This window comes from Melanostigma gelatinosum (genome assembly GCF_949748355.1).
Source record: "Melanostigma gelatinosum genome assembly, chromosome: 11".
NCBI classification, from domain to species: Eukaryota; Metazoa; Chordata; class Actinopteri; order Perciformes; family Zoarcidae; genus Melanostigma; species Melanostigma gelatinosum.
In genome coordinates, this window is record NC_136644.1 from 6,589,103 (window position 1) to 6,605,657 (window position 16,555).

General features: G+C 42.6%; 1 protein-coding gene across 1 annotated transcript in view; it reads left to right on the forward strand.

Annotated features, from left to right (window-relative positions):
- Positions 1 to 6,556: 6,556 nt before the first annotated feature.
- palm3 (paralemmin 3) overlaps positions 6,557 to 16,555 on the forward strand; it is a 28,510-nt gene continuing 18,511 nt past the window's right edge. Inside the window, exon 1 of the mRNA XM_079278126.1 lies at positions 6,557 to 6,974. The gene's annotated coding sequence lies outside the window, so the exon portion shown is untranslated. The remainder of the gene's footprint in view (positions 6,975 to 16,555) is intronic.

A 16,555-nucleotide genomic window follows, 5' to 3' on the forward strand; every position in this document is an offset into this window, starting at 1 on the left:
CGTCCAGGTCTCCGTCCGCGATACAGAGAAATGTTACACTTGAGACATGAATCAATGACGGGGACATTTCAAACATGAAAAACAGTAAAAGAGGATTTATTTCTTACACAAATACAAAAATGATCACCATCGTTCGCGATGACGATACAAATTGTATACTTGAACGTGAGCAGGGCCGGAAAAGATTACTATGAAATACTGCCGCAACATATTTAAGGAGCATCACAGTAGATGCATTAATAACGAACACATTAAAGATATAATAATCCCAGTAACCCAAATTCAGTTGGATCTTCTCTCATGCGGAAAATTGCATCTAACGGAAAAATGTAGCTACTCGACTTCTGAACCAGCAGCAAGCTGAGATTCAAAGAATTATTCAAACTTGGATATCCTTTAAAAAAAAGTTTATACAACATGCTACTGAGTACTGCCCCCTCCAATTTAAACATACAGGATTAAGGGGGATTTGATCGTCATCATTTCCAATGCTGTCACAGTGCTCACTATCTGAAAGTCCCTTTTGGGAACTTTACTGTTTCACGTCATAGATTTATCATCATGGCCCTCTATTTGTAGCTTCAGGTGAGACTTGATAGAGGCGTTCAGATACCGATGACAGTATCGTAGATTCCTACGATACAGCCTGTAATGCTGGATCCCTGATAATGTTACATTGTGAAGAACAAATGTGACATCTTCAGGAGGAGGCCTTGTTAACGTTAGCGGTTAGCAGCCGGTGGGCAGCACAGTCCTGCTTGGCCAAATAACGGAGCCAACGTACATTGAGTTACATTATGATGCGTTTAAGGTCTGTTGAGTATTGGGCGAAGGTAGATTATGACGTTATTGTGATGTATTTAAATTAAATCTTGTAAAAATGTTGGTTTTGACGGATTTTTTTGAATAAATGCAGTTGTAGGAGGACATGTTTTCACAGCAATCTAAAATAGATATTATGAGGGAATCTTTTTTTTAAACGCACTGGTATCGGATCAGTAGCCTTCTCGGTATTGGTCGATAGGCAAGTTCAGGTATCGGAACGGTATCTGGCAGGAAGAAAATGGTTTCGATAAATCTCTTCTTGTTTATGGCAGCAAATGTGTACACGCACACACACACACACACACACACACTCACACAAAGCAGTGCAGATTACACTCGCTGTTTTAAGTGTGTTAATTATTCATATACTTCTTCTCTCCACTGTCGCCTGTTTGCCTCACGGGAAACACTATCCCACTATTATTCCTCTATTCCAATATAAGCACTGCTACAGTCGAACCTCTGCTACAGCACAAAGTGCTTGAAACGGCATTCATTGATACGCGAGAGAGCGGGTTGTACAAGTTGTGGCAGAAGATAAAGGGATTGCAAATACACACACACACACACACACACACAGGAGGTAGTCTCCCTTTAAGCACCCGTCTTCCAAAGCAGTGAGAAGCAATCGGGCGTAAGGTTGGCATGACTGATTGTCTCTTGTGTTGCTGTCCATGTTGTTCACTATGATATGCATCCTTAAGCTCCGCACTGGCACCACGGCAACAAAAGACCCACTCACCATCTCGCTGGCACACACACACACACACACACACACACAGAGATGCATACGCACATTGATATTCACACACCTGTGTGCACAGGCTCATTCACACGCACAAGTGACCGTCATCGCATTACATGTCAATTTGGATGTCGGTCCAACAAGTGGTGCTGCACAGCTGATGCCCGTAAGTGTGTGTGTGTGTGTGTATGTGTGTAACACAGAGAGAACGTCTTGCACATAATTCCTCTTGTGCTGCACCTCAGGGTTCAACAACATGGGTCGTAGTGATGCACGATCGCACTCACCGTCTCTCAAAAAGAACCAAAAGAGCACAGCAGTATAACTGGTTTGTTAGAACTCTCACCTTAAATCTCTGTCTGTTGGAAGCAGTGCTGCTGCCGCTGCTGCACAGTGACCGCTGCCTCCTCCGGGTCTCCGTCTCTAGGAGGATTTGCTCCTGCAGCAGATTCACATTCTCTGGTTGCGCTGTGGTCTCGGCTCCGCTTCTTTCTCTTTTCCCCTATTTGTCTCTTTCAGAGCAAAACCATCTCTCACTTCCACCGCTCCGCCACTGAGAAGCCCGTCGGCTCTGAGTGAGAATAGAGAGAGAGAGAGAGAGGGAGAGAGAAAGAGAGAAGGAGAGAGAGAGAGAGAGATAGATAGAGATTGTCCACTGCCAGGCACTCAGTCTCCAGCCAGCCTAGTCTATATCTGTCTGCACTCTGCTGCTAGGTCGCTAAGCTAAATATGATGATCTTCAACAGCACTTCAAGGCTAATTAGTGGAGGGATCCACAGGCTTGGTGAGGGAAGCTTCTCAGCACGGTTGCCAGTGGATACGAGGAGAGTCTGTGCATATGCATCTGTACGCTAGTGTGTGAGAGAACGAGAAGGAGAGGCAAATAAGAGGAGGAGGAGAAAACCGAGGGGGGGAAGAGGGAATAAGAGAATGAGACAGCTGGAGAGGAGACAGAAAGCAGAAAAGAGCCAGAATGTGTATGAGAGAGGGGGAGGGAGGGAGGGAGAGAGAGAAAGAAGGAGGTATGTGTGTCAGAGTCTGAGGCAACACAGTGGCTAAAATGGGAGTCTGTGCACCACTTTGATACTGGCAGACACCATGGGCTCTGTGAGAGTGTGAGTGCACAGGTGTGTGCTTCTGTGTGTGCATGTATGTGGACATGGAAAGACAAAGCACGAGAGGGGAAAAAAGCCAGATGTGATCTGAAGGTCTAATGTCAGTGTTTTGTGTTTGTGAACGACAATACTGACAATGTGAGCTCAGGTGAGCTGCAGACCACGGTCCAGCTCAGCCCTCTGGACAGCAGACAGCAGGTTGACGCACCGTCAAGTGTAAAAGTGGGACGCATCCTGCGCATGGCGCTATGTGGGTCAGATGCCCTCAGGTGCAAGCTCACCAGCAGCTTTCGGCTGTTTGTGTGTGTGTGTGTGTGCGCATTTGTTCAGATATAAAGGTGCTAACCATATGGGTTCTAGTTTGTTAACCCTGGTTCTTTTGTTCTACCTGGAACTCTTTCAGAGGGTTCTACATACAACCTAACATAAAGGAGTATACCTAGAACCATCTGAGAAAGGTTCCACCTAGACCACCTTTGAGAAGTTCTACAAAGAAGCCTTCGATTGTGTAATCGTTGGATCCACCGGCCCACCGCATTGGTGGGCCGGTGGATTGTCATTCCTGGTGTGCATGAGAGTGCGCAATCTTTCAAATTTGGCTTTGTGGTTCGTAAAACATTTTTTTCTGTGGCGTGACAAACAGAACATATATGTATTTGTGCTTTAACCGGAATTTAAGAGCACTATCAGCAGAATAGGTGTCCAAGGAAAAGGTACGGCATCCCTCTTGCCAATACCAATTTCCAAACACATCTCCATTTGTTACAAGAGACTAATGTGTAAAAGCTTCTAAAAGCTGCCCTCCCTCTCGCTGCACTCAAACAAATCATTCACAGCTAGAGAAAGGGCACCGACCACTCACAGTAAAGTGTCTTTTTTTTATATGATTGAATCATGGATAAAATCACGTGGTGTGACGGATGTCATAGTTCCCATGGCAACGTGCTGCATTCATAGAGTGAAAGGACAAGCGAGGGAATGCGCATAAAAGTGCACCTACAATGTAGATGAAACCAGTGGCACTTAAAAATGGCCTTGCTCACAAACCACTGAATTCCCATGGCTGAATGACACCCCTCTCTCACAAGCTCGCACAAAAACACACCGAATGAAACTGGCCTCACTCACTGTCTCCAAGAGGACTTCAGTGAGATAATGAGTAAAGAGTGAGAGGAGGGGAAGGCGAGACACTGTAAATGGGGCAAATATGCAGAGGTACGCATGTGTAGCCTGCAAGTAGTTGGACACACGCTAGCACAACCATGCACGTGCACACACAAACTTGCAGTTTATTTTATTTTTTCAACCCAGTGTCCTTATATCCATTACAGTAAGTATTGTACTGTATACAGTATGTAGTTAGGTGTCATGTAAAGGTGTGGCGGTTGGGCTTATGGATTAACATATGGCGTAAGCGACTTCTGTGCAGAAGATCAGAGTTCGTCTCTTGTCACATATCAGCAATTAACAATACAATCTTTCCCTAACAGTAACCAAGTGTTTCGTTACTGAACCCTAACATAACCTTAATCAATATTTCCGTATCAAAATGACTGAGGTTCTACCGAGAACCATTTGCTTCTGGTTTTCAAGGGTTCTTTGAAAGACGAACAGTTCCATTAACAACCCTACTTATCCAAACAACCCTTTTTGGATGAAAGTCTTCTTCGAGGGTTGTGTTTTTTGAAACATTGCTTTGTTTTGACCCTCAAAGCCACCGTAGTTAATAGTTTCCATTACATCTTTGCTCACAAAATGTTGTTGAAAAATTGAGGCAACCCACATGAGAAACCACTGATCCCCCGCCCCTCCCCCCATTTCTTTTTACATGTCTATTGTATGCACACAAACACAAACGCACAGACACAAATGGTGCTCTTTTGTACAGTATGCTACAAAAGCACATATATGCAAACAAAGAGCGGTGTTTAGAAAGTGCTGGTGCTGGCATGCATGAACACACAGGCACAAAAGCACATGCATGCAGGGTATTGTTACCAAACACACACACACACACACACACAAAAGAGCGAGATACTGTTTTGCCATTTCGTAAAGGGAAAGCTGTGTGATACGAGCCTGTGCGCTCCCACTATCTGGCTGCTCGTGTGAAGGCTCTCTCTTGTCTTGGGGAATCAGAAGTAGGCCGAGTCAGTGGATGTGCTCATTTATTTCAGACACTATTACTGTGGATCACAGCCAAGGACATTCTCGCTTAAAATCGCCATGCTGGGGATTATGGCCATAAATAATTTATCAGATTTTTAGCAATATGGGATTATAAAGAAGATATGGCACAGTTCAGCTACAAGAATATATATATATATATATATATATATATATATATATATATATATATATATATATATATATATATATATATATATAATAGCTTGGCCTAGTTGTATTTGGAGCTATAGAGTTGGGTCTGCCCCTGACTTCACTCACAAACAAAACCTCCTATCTTTCCCACACCAGGGCCAACGTAGGTATTATTTTGTCATATGACGAAAAACAGGACACTTTAAGGAAATAGTTTTTTTCTTTTGGTGTGAACAGTGTAAAAGGAAACTTGAATTGCATGCTAAATATACTCCCAACATATTCCTTCTCATTCAACATTGCAAAGGATCTACACTCGCAAATCTAAATGGTGTAATCTAGTGCATCTAAGTTCGACTGATCTTTCTTTTAGAGGAACACTCCACAGAATCTCACCTTAAGGATACGACAGCAGCGTGAAAGGTTTAGAGCTTCACAGAGGTTAACCGCAGCAGCCAACTTGGATTTACAACGGATTCCCACAGTGACCCTGTATCCCAAAGGAGAAAGAAATATCAAAAGAAGTCGCTTTTCAAACCACCCCTGCATCATTATCACTACCTACTTCTCACCTGTCAGTTCAAAACCGCTGTATTTTTTTTGCAGTCATTCATTTTCATTCAAATATGCCAAAACATAGTTAAAAATACTCATCAGTTGTTTGCAGTCAAAACTGTTCAATCCAGCTATAATCAGATACAATCAACTGTTATCCTCTATAATAACTCATGGTGTAAGTGGTAATGTTAAGTGTTACTTCTTTTTTAACTTCCAGACTATTTAAATTCATTATTTTCCAAGAAAATAAATGGATGTTGAACTAAGTGCTTGTTGTTGCATTTATGTTGTCACAAGGGGAGAAATTGTTAGAATTGTATCCAGGATTCACATAGAACAGCTCTGTATTATTAGAAAAGTTAAGCAATCGTATATCTGTATTTCCATTTCTCGTGAAACTGCAGGAGGTGGAATGAAAGGGTTTTCCACTAGTGATGCACTGTTTGATCCATTTTTCATTACATGTAATAGTTTTGCCCACATTCTGGTTTGAATTTTTATTAAAGCAAAGATTACTTAATGTCTTATTTTAGCACAGATAATCAAGATCACCTCTGATAACAGGACCAGGTCTTGAGCACATGCAAGAAACACACCACGTGAGGCTGGTATTAGATGTGTTTAAATGAGATATCTATTAATATAAATGAATGTAAAACATTATTAAATGTAGCCTACACGTGAGTGTGATAATAAGGATGTTGGCACTCAAATTAACTGCTCAAATACCAAAAAAAAGTGCAAATACACAGAGTGTGATCTTTGCAGGAGTCGTGTGGAAAAGTCAATATCGCAGTGAATTCGTAAATCTCGAGAACACGTCAAAGCATCTCAACCTGCTGCTCTGCGGTCTCTCCGAGTGGCAACAACAGGAAACATGAGGCTGATGTCTGCCGCTGACTGGAGGGCTGGCCTCACGGTAATAGCTGGAGTCAGGTAACCACCGGACAGACCGACTCTGTTCCTCCTCGCAGACGGGTTCAGACACGGAGGGAGGCGGTGTGGAGAGCGGCTCGCCGGGGGACGGTTTCACCTCGTGTTTCATTTACTTTTCGTCATCAACGCCACCACCTTCTCTCCTAAAACTAAACTTTACGGACCTGAAAAAAAAGTTTGATAAACGTCACACAGTCCCCGCGTTCGTGTTCACGAGCGGCGCATTCTTTTGGAGCCAGCTCAGCGCATAGAGGCTAACTCAGGTGTTCAGCTACACGGGCAAGTTTGAGCTATTTTAGCCTTGTTGCTAAATTACTAATTCCGCTGGAAGGACGGGTTCTCTCTCTCTCTCTCTCTCTCTCTCTCTTTTATTTCCTTCGCTTGTTTGTCGCGTGTCCAACTTCTCCACTCGGTTTCGTTTTTCCTCCTCCGGGTCGTTGGACTTGACGTATCAAGGGGACACGTTTGAACAGGTAAGTTGTATCTTAACGTAACGTTGTTCTGCATGAACCCGTTTGGTGTACGTGGTGGTCGGTTGGCTCGGTGAGCCCAGCCAGGAGCTGCACAGACTCGGCAGCTGTTGACTCGTCTGACCTCTGGTTGCAAACCAAAGAGATGCATATTTAAATACCGATTAAAATACCTTTTTGGAATATAACGTGGCTGTCACAAGTGGTGTTTTCTCCCACTCTTTGGCGTCTATAATCCAGACCCATCTGTAGTAATTAAGCACATTTTGCACTTGCACACATAAAATACTTTCACTGTGTGCTGAATTTACAATGGCCACCTTATCATAGTTATTGTCGTGGTTTTATCTTTAAAGATATGCCTTGACGTGCCTACTGTAGCAAATATGTGTTTCACATTTCTTTCGGCATAAAGTATAAGACTTGTAGCTCTTTTCTGCAAGATTTGTTTTCTATCAGTTTAATGAGTAATTAAGTCCAAAAGCCTCAAGTCTTCAGGGCTGTTACAGCAGTTTTATGATGCAGTGGTTAAGATAGTCGGGCTATCTTTTCACACTTCCCTGGCTGCTGTTTCATCTGCAATCAAGATCTCGAATCCCCGATTAACCGCACGTTTGTTTTGTCTGACTTTGATATGCATGACTCAGCCATTTTCGGGGCAAAACACACGGCTGTTTCATCACTTTTAACCACAGCTGTACTAGGCCTGTGCTAAGCCCGTTTCTGCTTTGCAAGCCAGCAAACAGACGCAGCTCGGCGCACACTGATTCACAAGCAGAGATCCCAGCAGGAGCTCCTGACACGGCTCTTCTTCTGTCGGGCTTAAGAACGGAGGGCCTTGGGGTCATATCCAGGGGGTGTTGCCCACCTCCGGCTTAATTTGACTCTCGGGGAAACAGTTCCTTTCTTGAGGATTTGGTTAACGAGGATGCTTACGCCCGAGGTTTCAAAGGGAAGTTGCACATAAAGGATCACTGCACAGGATGCATGGAAATATAAATGTCAAGCAGATCGCTGCTGTTTTATGACACAACAAATAGGACAATGACTGCCCTGGGATAATTATTAAATGAGCTTCAGCTGGTGTCAACCGGCGTTAACCTCTGTTTCGTTAGCGGTAAACCAAACACCCCGCCCCAAAACGCTAGAAGTGAGCCAACTGTTTTCCCCGACTGCGGCCCCAGTGAGCAGTGAATGAGGAGTCAACAGGCAGTCAATATCACAAATTAAAAGGTGTTTTTTAGAAAGTGTGAGTCACCCAAGTGGCCCCCCAAAATATAATGCAGTTTGCTGCAGCAGAATACGAGATTAACCATGGACAGACACGGAGGGGCACACTCACTCACACACACACACGTGCACACTAGGGATGCTGACTTCGATTTTTCTCCTTTTTCTGACGGATAGCCGACCCTTGTTAACCGTTCATTAATCTTTAACCGACTAGATAAGGGCCTTACATGCAGAAGTGCTGTGGTTGAAGTGCCTAATAACAACAACAACAACAACCTGATAACCGATTTACAAACGGGTTAAATCCATCAGTTACTATTAACTGCAGTGTATGTGCAAAACAGACCACTGAATCCCCAATTCACTGAGAGGGTGTCAGCTATGTTTCCGTCGGTGTATTGCAAGTAAAGTTCAAAATGAATATCCCTTATATAGAAAGCTATTGGCACATTTATCAGCCGATAAATGAAAAGAAGAAAGATTTGTTTTGTTTAGCAGAGAAGTTCATTTTTTTTAACTGGAAAATGTGTTGCCCAGTACATTTCTTGGTTGCAATTGTTTAAATTGAAGGGCATCGTATCAAAATGTTTTTATTCAAGTCAGAGGTTGCGTGAAGAAAATGAATATCGGCCAATTTTAATCCAATTTTGTTTTTTTCAATATATGTATTGGCTCTCAAGTTATCCATCGGTCGGACTATAATGACAATGCTCTCTTGAGTGCAGTGTAACCCAAACTTTTTGAGGTCATCTCTCTTGTGCAACCATCACACAAGATATTCCATGTGTAACTAAAACCTCTGCAGCTTTGGGCATGAAGTCAAATTCAAGGTGATTTAACCGTCTGATCTGCTGGCCTGTTTGTTCAGCTGAAATGTTTTCTCCCTTGATGCATACAAAATATAGCACGGAGCCCGAGTCACTTGCAAGGTTTTGTTATGAATCTGCAGAAATCTCCTCAAATGTAGAAAGAGTAAGTGAGACGGGCAGAGTGGGAGGGGTAGCTGTTAAAAGACGGATAAAAGGGCAAGAGAAACTGTGGTCGTCAGCACCACCAATCAGAAGAGTTTTATCTTTTCAAATCGTGTTGGAGAGAGTTTGGCTTTAACAAGGTGGAAGGAGATTAAAAATCAGCAAGATAGAGGGGAGGAGACAAAAGCGTTGCTGGGAGAGATGAAATCCACCGTTTCTTTGCTTGGCAACCTGGGTGACAGATGGATTTTCAGCAGGAGGGAAATTCCTCTCTGCCACATTGCCCCCAGTATATCTCATGTCTGTCTGTCCACCCACAGATGAAGTTATGTTGGATTTTCACATGTCTTTCCCTCTTAGTGTAGCATTGTCACCAGAAACCCTACCCTACTCTCCCTCTCTTTTATGTTGTGTTGCCAGAGCTCATACTGGCTGAGACTGTGCCTCAGGCTGGTTTTATTTTGGCTGTACAGAAGATTAGTCTGAACAAAGATGGTTCACCTGGAAACAAGGATCAGGAAAACACTGGCCATATATATATATATATATATAATTTTTTTTTTATCGAGATGGAACAATGGTGGTGAATAGTAGTTATCAGGGAAACAACTGTGGCACAAAGTGCAAAGAAAAAATAGACATGGCTTTTTTACATCAGGGACCCAGGCTCGCACCCGGGTACGATTGCATACTTGGGTACGGTTGCATACTTGGGCACGGTTGCATACTTGGGCACGGTTGCATACTTGGGCACGGTTGCATATTGATGACGTCACCAGGGTTATTATTTACACAGACTTTGCAAAGCTTCTTTATTTCACTGCGTAGTACTCACAATGACGAGTAAATATGTGTGCTGGGTTTACGACAAATACTGAAATTCAGACACGTGCAGAATTTCTCTCCAGTGAGCTCATCTGACCTACAGCATGTTACTGCATGATGTCACCATCCATGTCAGTCTGAACATACCTGAGATACCAGCCACGCCCTAACATTCAAGTTTGAACTACAGCCACCGACTCTTCCTTTTGTGTGTCCTCTTGTCCTTTGTGTCTTTGTGTCGTTTAGGCAACGGGAGGCGGTTTTCAGACGGCCTTCTTTAAATCATTGTGCTTGTGCGTGTCTGCGTGTGGCATTCCTTTCATTTGCAATAGTCTGTTGACTTGACGCCGCAGAAATCCCGGCTGACAGTTGGTGAGAGGAGGAGGATAGAAAAAAAACGTTTGCCCTCTCCAGTTTACTTTATGCCTGTTGTACACTTGCCTTTCTTTTGACACCGGCATCAATGTGTTGATCAAGCACACAAGGATTAGACGGTCAAGTTATGTGTTGTGGCTGTAAAGGAGATAACTTCAAGAAAAGCCTGAGCTTTCCGACAGCATAATAGTTTAGCTTCATCGCTTGCCAGCAATTTACCTTTCTCATGAAAGTCTACTCTCTCCATTTAGGAAGCTTTTCCCTGCACTTCAGTGGCTTGTGAATATAGATGTAGGACACTTGAAGAAAAGCCACCATATTACAGGTACTGTGAATATAGACAATCAGTTAGCAGTCTAATACAAAGAGCCCTGCAATGAATCCTACCAACATGAAGGTTATGATGTTCAGTTTTTCTTGAAACTGTAGTTTGTTAAAACATATTCCATCATATGGAGAAGTGTTGTTTTTATTTAGCCTATTGGTATGAATAATGTTGACAAAATAATAGAAACATCTTTGAGTAAAATGCAGAACAAGTCATGTTGGAAGCATATAGTTAGGTCTGCTTGTACAAGTAAGATGTTCCTATTTATGTGCAAATGAAACTAAGGCGACAACATACTGTAAACCTAGAAAGGTACTCGCAGAGCGAAGACCTCCAAGGCCATGCCCGATCTAGCAATCGTAAAATAAAGCCAATTCTAGCCTATTCTTTCTAACGGCCATCAGGGGGCGACTCCTCTGGTGGCAAAAAGAAGTCTGATTGTATAGAAGACCCTACTTTTAACATGATTTATAACTTCAGTAAACATTGTAAACATGAGTTTATGGTCTCGATCGCTACTTTCAAGTCTTCTTCAATACAGCATGATGTTTATTTCGTAAATTATGGTCCCATTTAGAGTTGAATAGGCCATAAAGCAGGGTATGCTTTAGGGCCGGGCTACAGGTCGCTACCACGGCATTGTTTGGTCTGGGAATTGTGAATGTTGTCCACGAAAGTTCTTTGTATCCTATTTTAATGCCTAAAAATGTTGTATTGGGGGCTCGGTTATACTTAGCTCCACCCTCTGGTGTAACTTCTGGAAAGCCAAGATGGCGACAGCAAAAATGCCGAACTCGAGGCTTCAAAACGGCAGTCTGCAAACCAATGGTTGACGTCACGGCACCTACGTAATGGGGTCTTCCTCGGTCCGGGCTACATCCTTCCACCAGCTTTCATGAAAATCGGGCCAATATTTTTTTTCCGTAATCCTGCTGACGAACAAACCAAACTGTAAACGTGACCTCCTTGACGAGTGCTAATTAGATACGGGATATGCTTTAGGCTACGTGCACTGAATTGATTGAACACATTAATTGACGGCAGAATTGGGCCCACATTTAGCATGGAGTGTGTGTAAATCTTTGTGGCAGGAGAGAGGATGTGTTGTCACAATGTAGCGATGCCAGCAAGCTGTCTAACGATAAACGTTCTTCCAAAGCTGCAGCTAATGTGTGGTGGTGGTGTCGTCTAGTCGGTTGAATTGCAAAAAAGGCGGAAAAAAAATCGCTGCCAATCCCCAACTAATTTGGAAGAAGCTCACCTGTTGCTGAATTGCTCAAAATGCCAACGACGGATCCGCATCCCACACACAGGGATATGTCAAGCCGATTTTCTTAAAAAAAAAAGTTTGTTTTTGGTAGCTGTGGTTTTGTTTTTGGGAGTCCTGCTGGATCTCCACGCCGCATGTGCAGCGTTAACATCCCTTTTCCATCATCAGAGGAATTTCTCAACTGCCTCTTTTCACGCTTACAGGCATGTCTTTTTTTTTTTTTTTTTGTCTGCCTTTCATTTGAACAAATAGGTTTCATTTGAACAAATAGGCAATAGGTTTTATACTGTCCTTAACTTATTGATTAAATATATAAATATACACTTTTGAGATAGTTTAAGAGACTTGAGGTGTGCTTTGTTTGCAGTCTAGTAAATGAGTCTAGCAGTGAGCTATCACTGTGTATCTGTCATGACTCTTCGGCTAGTGGTGGACAACTCGCCTTATTTGACTTCCCAGGTCAAGAGAGCATATTTTGAGTTTCCTCGAAGTGTTTATGACCCTTTGTTAACGAAACCTAAAGAACACATTTTGTAAACAAAACAAAAAAAGACCAGCCTGTGGCTGACCCTGGTTCATCCATGGTGGTGGTGTGGAGTGCTGTTGACCAAGTTGTTATTGAAACCCCACTGCGTTGGGTCCTGGGAACCCTCCGAGACCTTCTAACCCTGGTACAAATGGCTTTGGACCCAGACATGGGTGAAAAATTAATATTGGTTAAAGAATTTCAGTTCATCTAACAAGGCTACTGGTTTATCTAAGGCGTCCATGCTTTTCTTTTTATATACTACAAGAGGAGAATTTGTCCTGAACAAGTTTTGCTATGTAGTTTGAAAATAACTTGACTGTCAGACATTGTTTTTAAGAACCGTTCTTGATCCTGCAGCCGGTTCTGTTGGTGAGTGTCGGATTGAAGAACTCCTTCATTAAGATTTGAAATCAATAGATGATCATAAAGTTACAGAAAGAGCTGTTAAAAAATAACAAAGGCACAACCTTTGAAAGTAACATAATGATTGGGAGACGAGGAGGGCAGATGAGAGAAATAATGAAGACAGGAGAGAACAGAGGAAGAGGGGGAACCTGAGAGTGATTCGGTACACAGTGAATCCAATCACGCACCGAGTATCCTAATAAAAACTCTGAATATAAAGAGATCTGTTGAAATTAAATTGACAGAGATACCAGTTAACTGAGTTTCAAGAGAGATATCAAACGGGGAGGGCCTCAGTTGCCTCTGGGTTTTTTTTCTACATCTTTGATCTTTGAATTAAATATGAAACCGTTTGGAGGTTTCACATTCTCATCTATATGGTAACAATAGTCTGCAACCTAACGAGGAGATATCAGACACTGAGCCAATCGCAGTGGTGAAATCCAATCATTGCACAGCTGAGATTTGGTCTGATCCTGTTTACATTAGGCTGCTATGAGAGTGGCATTCTTAAATCAATACTCCTTAAAAAGTGCTTCGAGATCATTTTGATGTGAGAGTTCACCCTTCATCGCCTTCACAACCATAAGCTCAGTCAGCCGCGGGGTTGAAAGACGAGCGGATCGTCTCTGTAATTTCTTTAATTGATGGGCTGGAATTCAGTTTGTTTGTCTGCAGCGATGACAAGGAAGGAGGGAAAGTTAAACATTACGTCGTCCGACTAAACATTTACAAGGTGAATGCCCAACACCCTTGCATTAGAGATTGACAAAAGGTCTGCGGCTTATCGGCTGGTTGGGAATGACCTACAGATGGACCGTATTTGCAGTGTTGTCCTGATGCAGCTTGATTCTGATTTGGGCTGCGCTGTGTTTCGTGAGATAATGTGTGTGTGTGTGTGTGTGTAATGACTGATCCACGAGGCCCCGAGGCACACAGGCCTTCAGGCTTTTGACTCCATGACAATGGCGAAAATGAACCGAGACCGGATTACACCAGTCCTGCATTCCTCTCCAAACCTGTTTGACACACGCACACAGTAATCCTGCACACACATACACACAGCCAAATCACTGAAGCAAGCCAATACATGTCTTACACACACATTCTGAAAGTTAAAAGAGAACGCTTACAAACTGCATGTGTGCACATGGGGAATCAGAAAAGTCATTAGTGGGCAATCCTAAAATAGTTCTGTCAAAAACATGCAAAAGTATCACAATGACTTCCCTGTAGTTTATGGCTGCTGCTGCACTGTTGTGCTCTTACATTTAAAAATTTCACTGTTCGTCGAGCCGCAGCCAATTCACACCCTTCCGTTTGTTGTAGTGTACGGCGCCGTGGGATAGCCACCCGTCAAATCCTGCTTACCGTTGGCACAGTTGAACGCCATTCTAGTGCACAGCGGGGTGAGTGATTAGATCACAGAGCAGCACAAACGAACGACCTGCAGCGGGCAGTTTCAATAAAGACCCACACTGACGGAGGAGGCAGAGCCGCTCTGGGTTGAAAGAAAGGTCGCTTTGCCTTTTATTTCCGTTGGTTTTCCAGGTGGGCTGTGCCTCCAAAGTGCTACTTGGTTTTTGGTTGGATGTCCGTCCGTCCGTTGGATGTCTTGTCCAATCCTTCCTGTCACAACAGCGCAGCTGTTTTAATTATTATTATTATGATGTTGATTATTTTTATGCTTAATTGTGTAGCATTTCAAATGTCAGACAATCGTGAAAAAACTGATTCAAAATTTCCCGGTGCCAATGCTGACATCATCAAGTTGCTTTTTTTTTTCTTAGAGTGCAACTCTCAAAGATATCCAGTTGTCTTCATTCATTTTACAGTGATAATAAATAGAGAACAGCAACGAATCCCCATGTTTGAGAAACTGGAAAAGAATATGTTGCATTTTTACTTGATAAATATCGAATAATTGTAGTGCTGGGTGACATGGAGAAAGTCAAATACCTTGATACGGCAATGATATTGCAGGGTTGACCATTGGTGCGTTCACAAAATATTTAAACAAAGAGATTTTTGATACGTTATCAGTAATGTGGATATATTGACCAAGTGGGTTAATGGCAAATAATAAAAGAAAAACAACTTCAACAGCCTGGTAAGTTCAGAAAATTACTTTACTGTAATGCAGCCTTTAAAACCAGGAAAAGACGACACTTAAGACATACTACGATACACAAAATCTAAGACGATATCTAGCCTCATATCACAGTATATATATAACCCATCTTAATACATTACATTAAATTACAGTCATTTAGCAGACGCTTTTATCCAAAGCGACTTACAATAAGTGTATTCAACATAGGTATTCAAGAGAACTACTCGTCACCAGAAGTCATAAGTGCATCTCCTTTTTAAACAAGCATCTAAGAGCATAAACCAGAGCCACAGTACAGTGCAGAAAGAAACCAATACATTATCAACCATTCCGTTGTTTGAACATTTGATTAGGCTACTTGTCTTTTCATCTTATCTGTCTTTTTTGGAGAAAACGGCCCTGACGAGTTTGCTGCTATCTGCAGGATCACCGCTGTGGTTAAAGCTGCCGTCACACAGCGGGTCTTGTGAAACCTCTGTGCATGCGAGACGCTGACAAAATGGAAACTGTTGCGTACTGTAAGGTGTCTCTTGAACTTGATGAGGAGAAGCAGCTGAATGTTTACAGCCTCCGGTGTGTCGTCAGGACTCGTCAGAACAGGTGTCTCCAACTTTGATCCGTTCTCTTCGCACCGCTTCCTCGAGTTCACGCTCTCTCAATCGTTTATGGTTCCTCGCAGGATTTTCTATTTCTAGGATGTCTCTGTGTCGTATCCGTCTCTTCGTGTCTCCCATCCTCCCCCTACAGTGTCTCCCTGCTCTTCATGGCTTGTCGGCCGTGAGGCGGGTCATGACGCGGACTCGGTCTGTGTCAGTCCAGGTTCTTGTACCAGGTTTTGCTTGAACAGAGCCTCAATGGAAGAAGTGTTGACCTTTTACTTCCTTTTCCGTTTATCTTTTTCTCTTCCCCTTGCCATCACGCTGAGACTTGACTTAATTGAAACAATGTAATGTGTATTTAACATACATGTTGCTTGAGACATGATACAGTATATAAAACATGGGTCATGCATCACACTGGCACAGTTTATTAAACCCAAATATGTTAAAAACCGGTGCTTCCTCTCTTATCTTAACCACAGTGATTCCGTCTGTCTTGCAGCGTAACGCAGACAGTTGATAACAAATTTTCTTCTGCTTTGAAGTCTTGACTGAGTGCTATATATACAGTACATTCAGAGTCCATGTAGAGCTGGGCAGTGAACACGTCACCAAAACTGTCATGTTGGTATGTTCACTGCAAAAAAAGGGCCTTCCTCCAGATCTAGCTGTTATGTTATAATGTGAATATGTTAAAGATGACAAAAAATGGAACCTCAAGCAAATCATGTTCATAATTAAATTTGTAATGCAATACATTAATATACGATAATCCCAGGCATTGATACCCTCTATCCTTAAACTCTCAATTTGGATAATGTATACCGCTACATACTTAATGTTAATGTGACTTTAAGTGAGCACATATACAATAAAGTCTAACCCAAATGAGATTTAAAAAGAACCTCTACACTAAATTATGTTTTTGACTTTCAC